The following is a 17,558-nucleotide window of genomic DNA, read 5'->3' on the forward strand; positions in this document are numbered from 1 at the left end:
TTGTTTTCAAGGTTCACTCAATTGTGTTTATCTTAGGGAAAGCATCTATGTTGAACCATGTATCTCTTCATTCCTTTCATGGCAGAACAATATTCCATTGTATGGATATACAGCATTGTGTTTATCCATTCATCAGTTGATGTACATTTGGGTTAGTTCCACCTTTTGACTATTATGAATAATACTGCTATAAATATTCCTGTCTATATTTTGTGAGCATATACAAAGTGTGATCAAAACATACGGTGAATGCATACTACATAAGACAATCCAGCAAGAACTAAGAACTCTAGGGGATCTACCTAATACATCAAAGCAAACACAGAGAGTCAGTCAGAATGGGGAGACAAAGAAACATGTCCCAAATAAAAGAACAGAAGAAACCTCCACAACTGGAACCAAATGAAGCAGAGGTAACCAACCTATCAGAAACAGAATTCAGAATACTGGTGATAAGAATGTTTAAGGAGCTTAGAGAAGACATAAAGAAGGATGTAGCAATCATAAAGAACAACCAGTTAGAACTAAAGAAGGAGGTAGAAATCATAACGAAAAACCAGTTAGAACTAAAGAACACAATTACTGAAATTAAGAACTCACTTGAAGGAATTACCAGCAGGTTAGATGAAGCAGAGGATCGAATCAGTGACTCAGAAGACAAGTTAGCAGAGATCACCCAATGAGAACAACAGAAAGAAAAAAGAATAAAAAACAATGAAGATGGTTTAAGAGACCTCTGGGATAACACCAAGCACAACAACATGCGCATCATAGGAATACCAGAAGGTGAAGAAAGGAAGCAAGGGGTTGAGAATATATATGAAGTAATAATGTCCAAAAACTTCCCTAACCTGAGGAAGGAAACCAACATACAACTCCAGGAAGTGCAGAGAGTTCCAATCAAGATAAACCCAAACAGGTCCACACCAAGACACATTATAGTTAAAATGGCAAAGCTTAAAGACAAAGAGAGAATCCTAAAAGCAGCAAGAGAAAGACAGAGGGTTACATACAAGGGAACTCCCATAAGACTATCAAATGACTTTTCTACAGAAACACTGAAGGATAGGAGGGAGTGGCAGGAGATACTCAAAGTGATGGATCACAAAGGTCTACAACCTAGATTGCTTTATCCAGCAAGGCTATCATTTAAAGTTGATGGAGAGATAAAGAGCTTCCCAGAAAAGAATAAACTGAAGGAATCGATTAGCACCAAGCCAGCATTACAAGAAATACTAAAAGGATTTCTGTAAATAGAAGAAAGATGAAAACAATCTAACTACAGATTTTAAAAATGGCAATAACTAAGGAAGCAAGACCCTTGTATATGCTGTGTACAAGAGACTCACCTCAGATCAAAATACACACACAGGCTGAAAGTGAAGGGTTGGAGTAAGATATTTCATGCAAATGGAAATGGGAAAAAAGCTGGAGTTGCAATACTTATATCTGACAAAATAGACTTTACAATGAAGAACATATTAAAAGACAAAGATGGGCACTATATAATAATAAAGGGATCAATCCGATAAGAGGACATAACCCTAATAAACATCTATGCACCTAATATAGGAGCGCCTAAATATATAAAACAGGTACTGACTGACATAAAAACAGAGATCAACAGTAACACTATCATAGTAGGGGATTTCAACACACCTCTGACAACAAAGGACAGGTCTTCCAGACAGAAAATCAATATGGAAACAACAGCCTTAAATGATACATTGGACCACTTGGATTTAATCGATATTTTCAGAGCATTTCACTCCAATGCTGCTGAATACACGTTCTTCTCAAGCGCACATGGAACATTTTCCAAGACAGATTATATGTTAGGCCACAAAACAAGCCTTGATAAATTTAAGAAAATTGAAATCATACCAGTTGTCTTCTCTGACCACAGTGCTATGAAATTAGAAATGAACTACAGGAAAAAAACTGGAAGACACACCAATTCATGGAGGCTGAATAACTTATTACTAAATAATGAATGGGTCAAGCAGGAGGATCAAGGAAGAAATCAAAAGATATCTCGAGACAAATGAGAATGAGAACACGACGACCCAAAATCTATGGAATGCCACGAAAGCAGTCCTAAGAGGGAAATTCATAGCACTGCAGGCCTACCTAAAGAAACAAGAAACATCACTAATTGACAGTTTATCTTCACACTTCAGGGATCTGGAAAAAACAGCAAAATAAGCCCAAAGGGAGCACAAGGAAGAAGATAATAAAGATCAAAGCAGAAATAAATGAAATAGAAACCAGAAAAACAATACAAAAGATCAATGAATCCAAGAGTTGGTTCTTAGAGAAGATAAAAAAAATTGACAAACCTTTAGCCAGACTCATTGAAAAAAGGAGAGAGAGGACCCAAATTAATAAAATCAGAAATGAAAGAGGAGAAGTGACAACAGACACCACAGAAATACAAAAAAATTTAAGAAACTACTATGAACAACTATATGCCAAAAAATTTGACAATCTGGAGGAAATGGACAATTTTCTAGAGGCGTACAACCTTCCAAGGCTAATCAAGAAGAAACAGAGAACCTGAATAGACTGATTACCATCAGGGAAATTGAATCAGTAATCAACAATCTCCCAAAAAACAAAAGCCCCGGACCAGATGGCTTTACAGGTGAATTTTTCAAAACGTTCAAAAAAGAATTATCACCTATTCTCCTCAAGCTCTTCCAAAAAATCCAGAAGGAGGGAAGACTCCCAAACACTTTTTACAAAGCCACTATCACCCTGATCCAAAAATCAGACAAAGACACCACAAAAAAAGAAAACTACAGGCCAATATCTCTAATGAACATAGATGCAAAAATCCTCAACAAAATACTAGCGAACAGAATTCAGCAATACATTAAAAAGATCATTCACCATGATCAAGTGGGATTCATCCCTGGTATGCAAGGGTGGTTCAACATTCGCAAATCAATTAATGTGATACACCACATTACCAAAATGAAAAATAAAAATCACATGATCATATCAATAGATGCAGAAAAAGCATTTGATAAAATACAGCAATCATTTATGATAAAAACCTTTAAGAAAGTGGGAATAGAGGGATCATATCTCAACATAATAAAGGCCATATATGACAAACCGACAGCTAACATCGTACTCAATGGGGAAAAGCTAAAACCATTCCCCCTAAGATTTGGAACAAGGCAAGGTTGCCCACTATCTCCACTTCTATTCAACATAGTGCTGGAAGTTCTAGCCACAGCAATCAGACAAGAAAAAGAAATAAAAGGCATCCAAATTGGTAAGGAGGAAGTAAAATTATCAATATATGCAGATGATATGATACTATATACACAGAACCCTAAAGACTCCACCAAGAAACTATTAGAACTGATAGATGAATTTAGTAAAGTAGCAGGATATAAAATTAATATTCAGAAATCAGTTGAATTTGTATATACCAATGATAAAATATCAGAAGGAGAAATTAAGAAAACAATTCCATTTACAATTGCTCCAAAGACTATAAAATACCTGGGAATAAATTTAACCAAAGAAGTAAAAGATCTGTACCCAGAAAATTATAAGACACTGAAGAAAGAAATGAAAGAAGACATAAATAGATGGAAACACATTCCATGTTCATGGATAGGAAGAATTAATATAGTTAAAATGTCCATACTGCCTAAGGCAATATACATATTCAACGCAATTCCCATCAAACTATCTACGGCGTTTTTCACAGAAATAGAACATATAATCCTAAAATTTATATGGGACCATAAAAGACCCCGGATAGCCTCAGCAATCTTGAGAAACAAGAACAAAGTGGGAGGTATAACGATACCTGACTTCAAATTATACTGCAAGGCTACAATAATCAAAACAGCATGGTACTGGCATAAAAATAGACACATAGATCAATGGAACAGTATAGCGAGTCCAGAAATAAATCCATGCTTATATGCCCATTTAATCTACGACAATGGAAGCAAGAATGTACGATGGGGTAAAGACAGTCTGTTCAATAAATGGTGCTGGGAAACCTGGACAGACACATGCAAGAAAATGAAGCTGGACCCCCTCCTTACACCATATACGAAAGTAAATTCAAAATGGCTTAAAGACTTAAATGTAAGATCTGAAACCATAAAATATCTAGAAGAAAATACAGGAAGAAACTTCAGACATTACCCGAAGATTTTTACTGATATATCCCTTCGTGCGAGGGAAGTAAGAGAAAAAATAAACACGTGGGATTACATCAAACTAAAAAGTTTTTTCACAGCAAAGGAAACCATCAATAAAACAAAAAGGGATCCTACTGAATGGGAAAAGATATTTGCCAATGATATATCTGATAAGGGCTTAATACCACAAATCTATAAAAAACTCACTCAACTCAACTCCAAAAAACCAAATAACCCAATTAAAAAATGGGCAGAGGACATGAAGAGACATTTTTCTAAAAAGGACATACAGATGGCAAACAGACATGAAGAAATGCTCAACCTCACTAGCCATCAGAGAAATGCAAATAAAAACCACAATGAGATACCACCTCACCCCAGTCAAAATGGCTATCATCAATAATTCAACAAGCAACAAGTGCTGGTATGGATGTGGAGAAAAGGGAACGCTTGTGCACTGTTGGTGGGATTGCAGATTGGTGCAGCCACTATGGAAAACAGTATGGAGGTATCTCAGAAATCTGAAAATGGAACTACCCTATGATCCAGTAATTCCACTCCTAGGCATCTATCCAGAGAAATCCAAAACTCCAATTCAAAAATCTGTATGCACTCTTATGTTTATTGCAGCACTATACACAATAGCCAAGACATGGAAACAACCGAAATGCCCATCGGTAGATGACTGGATTAAGAAGCTGTGGTACATTTATACAATGGAGTATTACGCAGCCGTAAAGAAGAAAGAAATCTTATCATTTGCAGCAACATGGATGGATCTAGAGAACATTATGTTAAACGAAATAAGCCAGAAAGAGAAAGACAAGTACCATATGATCTCACTTATATGCGGAATCTAAAGAAAAGAATAAGTGAATGAACTAATCAGAAACAGTTCTGGGGACAAAGAGGGTGGGGATAAGGGGAAAGGTGGAGGGATTAGAAAACAGTCGGTAACCACAAAATGGCCTCAGAGTTTTTGAAAAATAATTTGGGGAACGTAATCAATAATGTTGTAAAGATTTTGTAGGGTATCTGATGGACACGTGTCCCATTTAGGAGACCACCTCAGGGAAGATGTAGATGCTTGATCAATGTACTGTACACCTGAAGCTGAACATTAATGAATGCCAACTTAATTTTATATATAATGTTGTAAAGATTTTGTAGGGTATCTGATGGACACGTGTCCCATTTAGGAGACCACCTCAGGGAAGATGTAGATGCTTGATCAATGTACTGTACACCTGAAGCTGAACATTAATGAATGCCAACTTAATTTTATATATATAATGTGATGGCTCGGTGCGATGTCGGAAGGATAGTGGAAGGGGGAATGGGGGCAGAGGTGTTCACGGTGTGAGGGATATAAATGATGAACGTCTAAATATTACCTTGTCTTGTGCACCTGAAACTAATAAAAAAAAGAAGTGAAACGGAAAAAAAAAAAAAAGAATATGTACAACATACTTCCATTCATGTAAGTTCAAAAACTGGCAAAACAAAACAGTTTTAGGAATGCATTTGCCCATAAAGATAATAAAACTAAAAAAAAAAAAAAAAAAAAAAAAAAAAAAAAAAAAAAAAAAAAAAAAAAACAGCCAAAAGAATTATCTCTAAAGTCAAGATAGTGGGTTAACTTTGGGAGGGAAGGAAAAAGTTTTGGTTGGGAAGGGGAGAGAGGACTTCCAGGGTGCTAGCTTAAATGCCGGCTACTCGGTAGTTTGCCTTATAAATATTCTTTTAAACTACAGAAAAAAAAAAAAAAAAAGAAAAGAAAAGAAAAAAAAAAACACAGTGAATGCTGCTGCGGAGTGCCATCCAATGGAAAGGCAGGGATCTTCAATACGGGAAGCAGCACATGGAAACTTAGTAACAGTGTGTGACAAGTTTCAACTTGTTCGGTGCAGTCAGTCAGGTGTGAACTATGGTTGAGAGAAGGTGTTTCAAAGTGTGCCATAAATTATGGATCATGAACAACACATTAGCATGAAACGGGTAAACAGTGTCATCCTCCATCGTGACAACGCTCCATGTCACACATCGCTTCTGGTATATGGCAATTTCTATCAAACAAAAACATTACAGTGTGTCCTCATCCACCTTATTCACTGGATCTGGCACTGTGTGACTTCTGGCTCTTTCTCAAAGTCAAAGTGACATGAAAGGAAAACATTTTGAATTGATTCAGGACATGGAAATAGCCACAACAGCACAACTAAAGACACACAGGAGGACTTCCAGAACTGCTTCCAGAAGTGGCAAGAACAATGGGATAAGTGTGTTCCAAGCAAAGGGAAGTGTTTTGAGAGGGATTAAAGGCAATGTGTCTTTTGCTGTAATAATTATTTTTTTTAACTTTAAACAGTCACCGTACTTTTTGATCACACCTTGTATGTTAATATTTCTCTTGGGTCTAATTGCTATAACTCTACTGTTTGAGGAATTAAGACTGCTTTCCAAAGTGAGTACACCCCTTTACAGCAAGAAACTGAGGCCATCAGACCTACAACCTATAAGGAAGTAAATTCTGCCAACAACCATGTGAGTGTGGATGCAGATTCTTCCCAAGCCGAGATTTTAGAGAAAATCATAGCCAACGCCTAACATAACATTTTATGTCAACTGTAATTGAAAAACTAAAATAAATTAAATTTTTAAAAAGGGAAAAATACCACAGCCAGTATCTTGACTGTACCTTGTCCCTGAGCCAGAGGATCCAGCTCAATCATGCCTGGACTCCAGACCCACAAAAACTATGAGATAATAGATGTTTGTTGTTTTAAGCCACTAAGTGTGTAGTTGGTTGTTACACAGAAAAAAATAAATACAGGCAGTTTCTGCGAAAATTAAATATAAACTTACCATACAACCTAACATTCCAACCCAAGAGAAATGAACACATATGTCCATACAAATATTTATATACAAAGTTCATAACAGCATTATTTATAATAACCCAAAATTGAAGGAATCCAACTATTCATCAACTGGTGAATGGATATACAAAATGTGAAATCTCCATTCTATAGAATACTATTCAGCAATTAAAATAAACTGTACTACAATCGAAATGAACCTCAAAAATATGCTAAGTGAAAGAAATCGTATGCAAAGACTATATGTTGTTTGATTCCCTTTATATAAAATATTCAGAAAAGGCAAATCTTAAAACAGAAAACTCAGCAGTTGCCTGGGTATGGAGGGGGAACTGGGGCTTAACTATAAATGGAGGAGGGATTTGGGGGATGATTGAAACGTTCTAAAACTGGATTGTACTGATGGTTATTAAACTGTACAAATTACTAAAACTCACTGAATTGTACATTTACAATAGATGAAACTTATGGTGTGTAAATTATATTTCAATAAAGTGTTTTTAAAATCCTGATCGAGATCCTATGCTAGGAAGAATTATTCTTACTCTCTAGTGTCTGAATCCCTCCAACACAGTCCCAAGTGGAACCCACAGAGAACCCTCATCACACCTTCAAGAACTTTCCCGGCCAAAACTGACTCCTCTCAGACTTCGGCTTCTTTGCACAGCTAAAATAAGGAGGATCGATGTGGTCAGGCCACAGACCCCTGTGGAAAGAGGAAACTTCTGAGCTGAGTCTTGAAGAAAAATAGGATTTCTAGAGCCTAAAAGCAAGAGAATTATAAGAGAAAAAAAAGACCGAAGCAGGAAAAAACAAGATCTATCTAAGGAAAACTAAGTAGTTTGTTTTAGCTAAAATATTGTGGAAGGAGGAAAATCTAAAAATTAGTAACAGTAATATTCTTAACATGGGTTGGTCTTTCCAGGTAGAATCTCTGCGATCATCATGCTCCTTTTTTTCATCATTCAGCAAATATTTACTGATCATGTGCTGCGCACAATATTACATTGTAAGGATAAGATGAGCAACATACATGCTCCATAAACATTGTAAAAAAATGGTAATATTAAGCAACAGGAAGAATCCTCTCTAACCAGTCCTGTTATATTTTTCCCTCATTCTCCTTAAATAAACAGAGAAGAAAATGGTGAAAGAAATCTAAGCTATGTTGTCTCCATTCTAAAAGATACTCTATCACAGAAACCAGGAGAACAAAAAACTCCCTTTTTCTTAACCCTAAATTGAAATAGATACATGCTAGAAGGTCAAAGATTTCAGTTTTAATTACTAACTTTACCAAACTGTATTTCTGAAATGCTTTCTCAGAAGCACTGCTAATGGCTAATAAATATATATACTTCCACTCCAAGTAATGAGACAAGGAAAACCTTGTAACAAAGCAACATAGAGGGCATTTCATGTCTTGTAGAAAAACAAAAACCATGCTTTTCAAAAAGTTGTGGTGAAAAAGATTAGCTATTGCTCAACATTTAAAGAGGCTCACTGTGTTCTTGTCTTTTTACACTTCATAGAAGACATAGTGATAATGAGCACATTTCCCTGGACCTACAGTCAAGTTACTGAAATAAAGGCTGTGCTACAGTATCATTTGCCTTCTATGCTGATGTCAGTGAAGTTAGGGACAGCCTTCTGCCCTGGCTTGGGTGTCAGTACTTTCCATTAGCAGTTTACATGCAAAACATGTGCTTTTAGAAGTCCACTAATTATTTCAGGAGTTCATCTCTATTTGGAAAGTCTGGCGATTTCAAAGGAGATAGTGCCCCCCCCCCCATTTATGACAAAAGCTACCCTTTGACGATTAAATGGAATGACAAGGATGCTTACAGGAATTAGACCTGACTGAAATGCAACATTCAAAAGGACGAAAGCCAACACGAGCTGCAATGAAAGTAATTATAGTGCTAAGAAAAGCTTTTGAGAATTTGAAACAGACTCCAAACTTCTCACTTTTACCGTAATTGGTTTCTACAGAACTACACATTTAGTCCATCTGTATGAATACACATTCTTCTCTGTTTTGATGAAACCTTCATTTTATTCCTTGGTTAACTACTATAAAGACAGTGGAAAGTTTTGTTCTGCAGTGTTAGAATGTCACCCAGTGACCAAGTCAAACTTCAAATAGAGAACAATGTGAAAGGCTGTGAACATGACATTCAACTTGAAGGCTACATGGGTAGTGATTATACCAAGTAAGGAAAAGGTGGGGCTAGATATGCCCATAAACTGCTGACATGAGACTACTTCAAGTTTTGGTTCCTTAAGGAATTTTCCCCAGGCAACTTTTTCTCTCCAGTTCATCCTCAGTCATCTAATTTAGCTCTGTACATTAAAATTTGGGAAAGTGTTTGTAAAGACACACAAACAATTCTTCTAGGTAGAAAAGTGACGGGAGGTGGGTAACTTCTAGATCTTTCATATTCCTATTTGACTTTGAATGGATAATACGTCCATGCTTATTTTTATATGTAAGAGAATTAAGGGGGAAAATATGGAGATTCTGAATAATGTATCAAGTAGAATTCTAATTCTATTAGTATAAAATAACCATGAATATGTTCCTCTAAATAGTAAAATAGTAGCAAAAAAAAGTGCAAGAGAGAAGTTAGAAGACTTCTTGTTCCAAGGATGATTCCCCACTTAGAGCTGACATGAACAAAATTGTGTCTTACACACAAGTTGAGAGCATTTACTGACAAGGCAACATGCTGACTTGGGTGGGATATTAAATACGGATGTTCCCAATAAAAGCTCTCACTGTTTCTTACACTCCTGCCTCCCAGAGAGACGAGGTAGTCTCAGTGGAGAGACCATCTTCATCCTTGATTTTTACGAGTAGAGATCAGAATATTTCATTTACTTCCTGTAAGAACTGAACTTCCAATGACATTTAATCTGATAACAAATTATGCAAAGGTAATTTATCTGTTTATTTTCTTGAGTTTCTAAAAATGTACTCTTCATTAAAACAGCCTCAGGGTATAAGAACCATCAAACTACATTAGTAAAATACATGGAAAACAACAAGCTGCAATAATTAAAATATTTGAACTTACTAAGGGACATTTTAATTCTATCTTAATTCATCTATCATTTGGGATGCCTAGCACTTTTAAAGTACAGATGGATGTTGGCCAAGCAGAGGATTTAATTCAGACAATGAGAGTGTCATTTGAAAAAAATTACAGAAGCTTAGCTACACATGTAGGGGAAAAAATTCCTAAGAGCACAGCAAAAATTGTTCTATGGATCACCACTGAGGGCTTAGTCATCATCTAGTAGACCAGAAAGCCCTGAGTCATAATCTCATGACCTCTGCTGGAAGAGAACCCAAAACTGTCATGGTTGGCTGAGCCTTGTCTGCGTTCCTGTAAAGCTGGCCTCAGGAAAAGGCTCTGAGAGACAGGATTTCCCTCATTAATATTTTAATTCTTTCACTTATACAACAATTATTTATTGAGCATTTATTTTGTTCAGGGTTTTGAGGGATACAAGGATAAATGAGACATAGACATTGAACTCAAGGAGCACCTATGCTTATTTGTGGTAAGAATATTCTTACTCATCCCTTACATATTTCTTTCCCTCATAATAACCTTCCAGAATAATTTTCACTTTAATTGGAGTTTGTCCATGTCATGAACACTAAAACAATTGCCCCAATAAGTATCTTAAATTGTGAACCTCCAGCTCATTATAAATGTGTTGGATGTGGGTTAATGTCTGACTTTGGAAGAAAAGAAACACATGTAAAATATAGACAGCATCTCCTTATACCCAGGAAGCCCAGTAATACCAATAAGGAAGCACAAAGGGGTATATAATAGACCTTAATGTGCAGTTTAGACTACTTCATATGTCACTGTAGGTTCACCCATTGCTAAGAAACATAAGCAAATTTTAATACTAAAATAATAACATAAACCAAAATTAAAATACACCCTAAATTATTTTAAAGAATGCTTGTTTAGAAATAGAGAAAGGATGCATGAACAAAGCGAAAAACAGAACTTAGAGATATTGAGTGTGGGGCCACACTTCCAGAAATTAAAGGAACCTCACTTGGTTTATTTTCATTATTCTCTCTGCATTACTCACATTTCCACAAAGCATAGGAACTGCTTTCCCCTTTCCCGGCTCCACTGATATGTTGTAAAATTGGGGTAAGTGCTGATCCTAATTGGCCAGGAAATACGTTTCCATGCTGTGACTTTAATTGAGCTAAATGTGTGAGTAACACACAAGGCCTCCCTCTTTCCTTGCCATTTGCCGTCAAGGATGGTTGAAACTGGCCTATTTAGACACGAGAATGACACATTCAAGACAGAGGATGGGAATTTAAGTCTCACCAATAGACAATTGGGAGAAACATACCTGAGAGTGACTTGCGGACATTTAGGAAAGCATCCTCTGAAAATCTATCCAAAAAAATGAGTAAAAATATTTATCACAAGACAGGACAACTATGGAATTTCAACATTGTAATCCAGACCTAACTCTCTAGAAGCCATGTAGACACTTCCATAAAAGACCAATGAGAATTATCAAAGATATTCTGTTAAGCATAGTAGATTGTATTATAAACTATTATCTCTGCTTTCTTCAGAAACCACTAAAATAACAACAGTAGAGGAACTAAAAGTATAAATCCAAAAGGAAAAAGAACTAGAGCATAGGTAATAGACAAGGCACCAAAATTTTGCAAGATGGAAAATAGACAGAAGAATAATTGACTTATGTGAAATTGTACTGTCTACATTGCATAAGGAGAAGCAAGTTGATTCATCCTGTAGAATCCCAGAGAAGCTCAGGATTTGGAATCAACAAGCATACAGAAGTCAAGGATGACACAAAGGGCTGGTACCAGTTATTATTTGAAAGTCTAGTTAGACTCGATATCCCCATATCCAATCCAAAACAAGAAGCAGCTATCCCTCCCCTACTCCTGAAGGAAATGTTTACCTATGGATAGGGAGAATTGAACTGTGAAGGCTCCAGATTCAGAGACAACAGGCACTAGTACTGTGGGGCTGAGGCTCCCAAATGACAAGAAGGTATATATGAAAGCCTGCATAATGAGTGACGAGGCCTCCCCACACCCAACACTACCTGCCCATCACCAGCCATCTTCTTTCACCCAGTTCCAGGAACACTGGTTACTAGACAGATTAGAAGGTTCTTATTCAGAAAAAAAGAAATTGATATCCCCATAGAGAAATTCTATATTTGAAGGGTCTTCTCACCAAAAACTAAGCTAATCATCTAAATTCTCTATTTTGAAACCTATTAATTGGCAAACTCTCTATACTCACAAAACTTTTAAAAAGCTTTGTGTCTTAAACATGGATAACAGAAGAGAACAATACCTTTGGGTGGAAGGGAAAAAGAAGCTCCCAACATAAAAGACAGGGGAAAAAAATGAAAAAGAGCAATACGAGAGAGAGCAGTAAAAGTTTTCATAGTTCTGTCATGAATGTCCTCAGAGAGATGATAAAATAAGAGAGAGGAACAAAATGCTATTAAATAGGGAAGTCAGAGAATATGAAAGAGACTTTAAATTAGATGTGTGATGATATATAAATTGAGCTTAATGAAAGGGTTGGAAGACAAAGTCAAGGAAATCTAACAGAAGATTAACAAAGAAAAATTCACAATAAGAAAAACAAACTAATCAGAGGATCAACCTAGAAAGTCCATTATCTGAATGCTAAGAGTTCCAAAAGGAGAGGACAGAAAAAATAAAGGGGAAGAAATGTTTAAAGAAAAGTTCTCAGAACTAAAGCCCTTGAAAATCTCAATTGAAAGTGTTATCCTTACTGTTGCAAGTAGGTATAGATGACTCATCCTCATTCCTGAAAAGTGTCTCATTTCTACTATCGTACATATACCTGGAGTGCCAAAAAAATGTATACAAGTGGACACTTTGGTCAATGTTGCTCAAACAGTAGTTCACCGTAATCAGAAGTATCTGGATACTGATGGTAACTACTTTGAGCACCTCTTGTAATTACAGAAGTCAAATGTGACTTGTATTCATCTTTTGTTATCAGTATATATTGAGTATTACAATTTTAATAGTTTTTTTTTCCTTTCTTAAAATGTGTATACATTTTTTGGCACCGTGTGTGTGTGTGTGTGTGTGTGTGTGTGTGTGTGTGTGAAGTGATGAATTGTGATAATGGGGGAATCCTTTCAAAATGTGTATGTATAATATATCACGTCATCACGATGTACATTTTAAATATTTCATTTGTCAATTATACCTCAATAAAGCTAAAAATAGTTATAAAAATAAACAAATCCTCAAATGCATATTTTAAGCTATTATAAATTATCTATGCCAATATTTGTTTTCAATAAAATTTTAACAGAAATAACTGAAGCTTTCTTTAAACTCATTTATCACAACATTTAGGAAAATGTAAATTTCATCAAGTCCTGTTTTAACAATGTAGTTAATGTGAAATATTTTAGTGACATTTTGTCATTGGTTGTAAAAACAATGCAAATTAAACAATAATGAAAATATTTTGTGAACTACAAATATAGTAGACAAATTAATGATAGGTACTTTAAGAAGGAAGTTGCAAATTTCACACAGTATCCAAGATCTCAAACAGATCTTGCCCTGCGTACCTTTTCCATGCATACTCTGCTACTTAGATTTCTCTGCTTCAAATTGATCCAATCACTCATTCCAGGTGCTAACTCCCGACCATTCAGCTTTTTGTCTTTCTCTCTTCTTTTGCCCCATTCCAAAACATTCTTTCCGTTTCTTGCTGCCTGGTTAACTAAATCTATTTATACTTCACAGATAATTGCAAATGCTATGTTTCCAAATGATGACTTTCTAACCACTCCTTTCTGCAGTGAGCCTCCTATGCTATTTGTTGCCACAGGCCAGAGTTTCTCGAAAATGGCTGACCATCAAAAACTCACCTTGTGAGTTTTAACAAAAGACAGATCCCGGGAACAAATTACCATCTAGTTGAAATCTATATCTAAAAAGAAAGAAAAGAAAGAGGGAGGGAGGACCTTTTCTGATGCCTCTGATAGCAGTTACATTTAGGACCCACTGGTCAAAGCTACCTGTTCATTAATTAGCATACACTATTTATAATTCATGTCAATCCGACCCATCTCATCTTCTTAGCTAAATTGTTAAGTTCCCTGAGTTCAAAGTCCATTTCTCAATACAGCATCTCCTGTAGTTATTTCATTTCAGTACCAATTCAGTAGTGATTGCTTTAAGAGAAAAAGAAAAAAAGAAAAAAAGAAAGTCCCTCTTCATTGATGAGCATGATTGCTGGGCACAAATGTAATAAGGCTTTCCAACTGAAGGGAGAAATGTTCTCCATTAATGGAAAATTCCTCCACTCTTTTCAAACATCATCTGTGGGAGCCAGGAACACAAGAGTGTTGTGTGTGGCTGGAGCCAATGATACTATATTTCTCCTTCTGATGCGTTCATCTTGTCCAGAGCTCCAAAAGTGACTGCCTCAACATATTGCCGTATCTTTACTATTTGCTTCTAATTCCTGTATAAAGAAAGCTCCCTTGATTATGGAATCCCTTGTACTTTAAGGAACAAGAAGAAAATGGCAGCCTATCAATTTTAACATAAATGTAAGTGTATGTGTAACCACCCGACAATAGTAATGTACTGAGGGCCTATTTTGTGCCAAGAACTGTATTTGGAGCTTTACATAAATTTCTCATTTAATCCTCATACAGATTGTTTCAAAGAAGAAGAATATCATTGCCTAATCATAGCAAACTTTTCCAGATGAGAAAACCTACGTATTAAAAGAGTGAGTGATATACGGGTATGTAGCAAATTGATAACAAAAGCATAGCCACATTCTTTTAGCTCTAGTCTTTCACATAATCTCAGATACAGTATAGTGTAGTAGGCAAAAAAATTACTTCTAGAATTACCTAGAATGTAGTTCAAGCCCTGGCTCTACCATTTACTGAATTATACCATCGGGCATACTTAACCTTTTGAGGTAAAACTTCCTTGTCATAATAATACTTTATCCCGGGACTGTTATGTTTCAAGACGTATGATGCGTTCGGTTCAGAATCTAAACCATGTCAAGCATTCAGTTGTGGCAGCCGTCATTTATGATTCAGGATTTTACACTTCTGTGCATATCAAGGAGGGATCTATTATGTTCTATTATCAAAGAGTCTATTATGCTGTATGTGCATTTTCAGAGCTCCTTAAAAGACCATGTTACCAGCCATCCTAGCCAGAGAAGAGTAGAATAGAGATCTGTATCTCTCCCACAGGCAGCCAATCTCTCTATGACCAGTAGCCTCTGAAGTGACTGGCATAACAGATTGCCCCAATAGGGCCAAAAGTGTCTAACTCACCCAGTAACATCCTTTATGTTGGGAGTTTTGAATGTACAGACTTTAGAGATAATCAGAAGTTTGTGGCAGCTGGCATATCCCAAATATATACATAGAGAGGTGAGTACACAGCAGCCATTGGTAGTAGAAGCCACAAGTAAACCACAGACCATGAAAGAGTACTTAGCGGATACTCAAATAACCTCTGATCATTAAGACCTGAAGCAGGTATTAGAATGATGAGCAACGGGACCAAGTGCACATATTTGATAAATAACCTAACTGCTTACTATATTGAAGTATATTTCCCAATCTGAGAATATGAGGAGAAATATTATGTCTGTGTGATTATTTAGGGAGAAAAAGTTAATAATGAAGGGAATACATGGTCTTCTCCCTTAGAATAAAGCACATCTTTCTCTGGGATTATGTGTTAGCAGGATAAGTGCAGCAAAAGTCAAGAACAATGAAATGGTCAACTGACCACACCAGCCACTTCCTTTAGCATAGTGCCAATTGACAAATCATTTGCAAAATGTCACAAGAAACATTTAATTAAGCTGATAATGTCTGTTTCTGTTAGCTTTGTCTATAATTATTCTTCATTTCCTTAACATCAACAAATTAGCTTTAATAGTATGTCAGACAGAGTTTTCAATCTCCACAGGACTTCTAATTAGCAACTGAAAAGCCTACAAATCAAAACTGTCCAGAAAACATGTTCTCAAGTCCATGCATCTTCCTCTCTGATGCTCTCCTGGCCCCTAAACGTTTATTAATTTTCTTCCCACTGGGACAATTTTTTCTTTTGTCCTTAAAAGGATAATTTCACTTTTTGAAAATAGATGAAACATAGTGTCAAGCATGAGGTAGAACTCCAAGATACTTGAATTTTGAAAATTTCCTGAGTATATCAGAAGATCCCCATGTTTAAGGCCACAATGTGCCTCAAGTGCTTAAAGCAATTGAAAGACAAGAACACATTTTGGAATTGGAAAATATTTTCTCCCTGTCACTAGTTTAAAATGATAACTCACTACTGGGATGTAAACATGATTAATGGGGATGTCATACCTGACTACAAATATGAAAAAGCCATTTAAGTGAGAGACAGGAACAACTGAATACATTCCCATCTGTGAAATTGGGTGGACTCAAAGTGTTGTTCCCTTTCTGAATATTATGGCATTATTCATCAGGCAGGCTACTGCTACCCTACCTATCAAAGGGGGTCATCAAACACAGGCTGCCATAGCTGATAACGTGGCAAATAAGGGAAAAAGAGACATTCAACCCTCTCACCAATCCACTTGCATTCACACTCTATGCAATGTCACGTTGTTATTTTTATTAAATCACATGGACCTGATAAAGGGACTGCCTGAGTAAAGCAATTTTGAGAGTTACCTCAACCAACTACTTCACAGTTGGCGTTAATCTCTTATCCTAACACAGTGTACTGGGCTGTCCCCTATATTTAGAAATACGTGTGCTCTAACCTGAAGAAAAATTAATTTTGTAATCCCGAGGCAATCTTAGAAATGTGATTTCAATAGTATTTCTGTATATTTCTGTACCAAGAGGCTCACTATAACTGCTTGTCAAAATCTTCTCTTACATTTCCTAAAACTTATTTTCTTATTGTCCTATGTCTTCCTATAAAGCAATAGCTTTAAACTTTGAGGTTTCCTAAATTTTTAAAATCTACATTGTGTTTTAAAAATAATTTGGGAACAAACAAAGTGTTTTGGAGATGAAAGTAATGTCTTTCTGAACCAAGCCACTGAGAAGAAGAATCACAGTGGGCAATCTTTTTCTTAGGCAAGCCATGTCAGGGAAACACCCGTGCTAAACCAGCCCTTGGATATCACCATGCTCAACACATAACTCAGCTGAAGATTCCAATGTCTTTATTTTTCTCTTAGTCTGTTTTCGAGCCTTCAGAGGTCCAACTCTAAGTCACAAAGACCTACTGCTTTAGAGGCACCTCTTTTTCACTAAGCCTTCAGAAATTGGAAGTCTTATCTAGCTTATGTCAGATTCACAAAGATCAAGTGGACAGCCCTTCAGAATCTTTACAATAATGACTTTTAATACTCTAGAGCACCTTACTTCTTCCAAAATGAAA

The sequence above is a fragment of the Rhinolophus hipposideros genome, assembly GCF_964194185.1.
Source record: "Rhinolophus hipposideros genome assembly, chromosome: 7".
Classification (NCBI taxonomy): Eukaryota; Metazoa; Chordata; class Mammalia; order Chiroptera; family Rhinolophidae; genus Rhinolophus; species Rhinolophus hipposideros.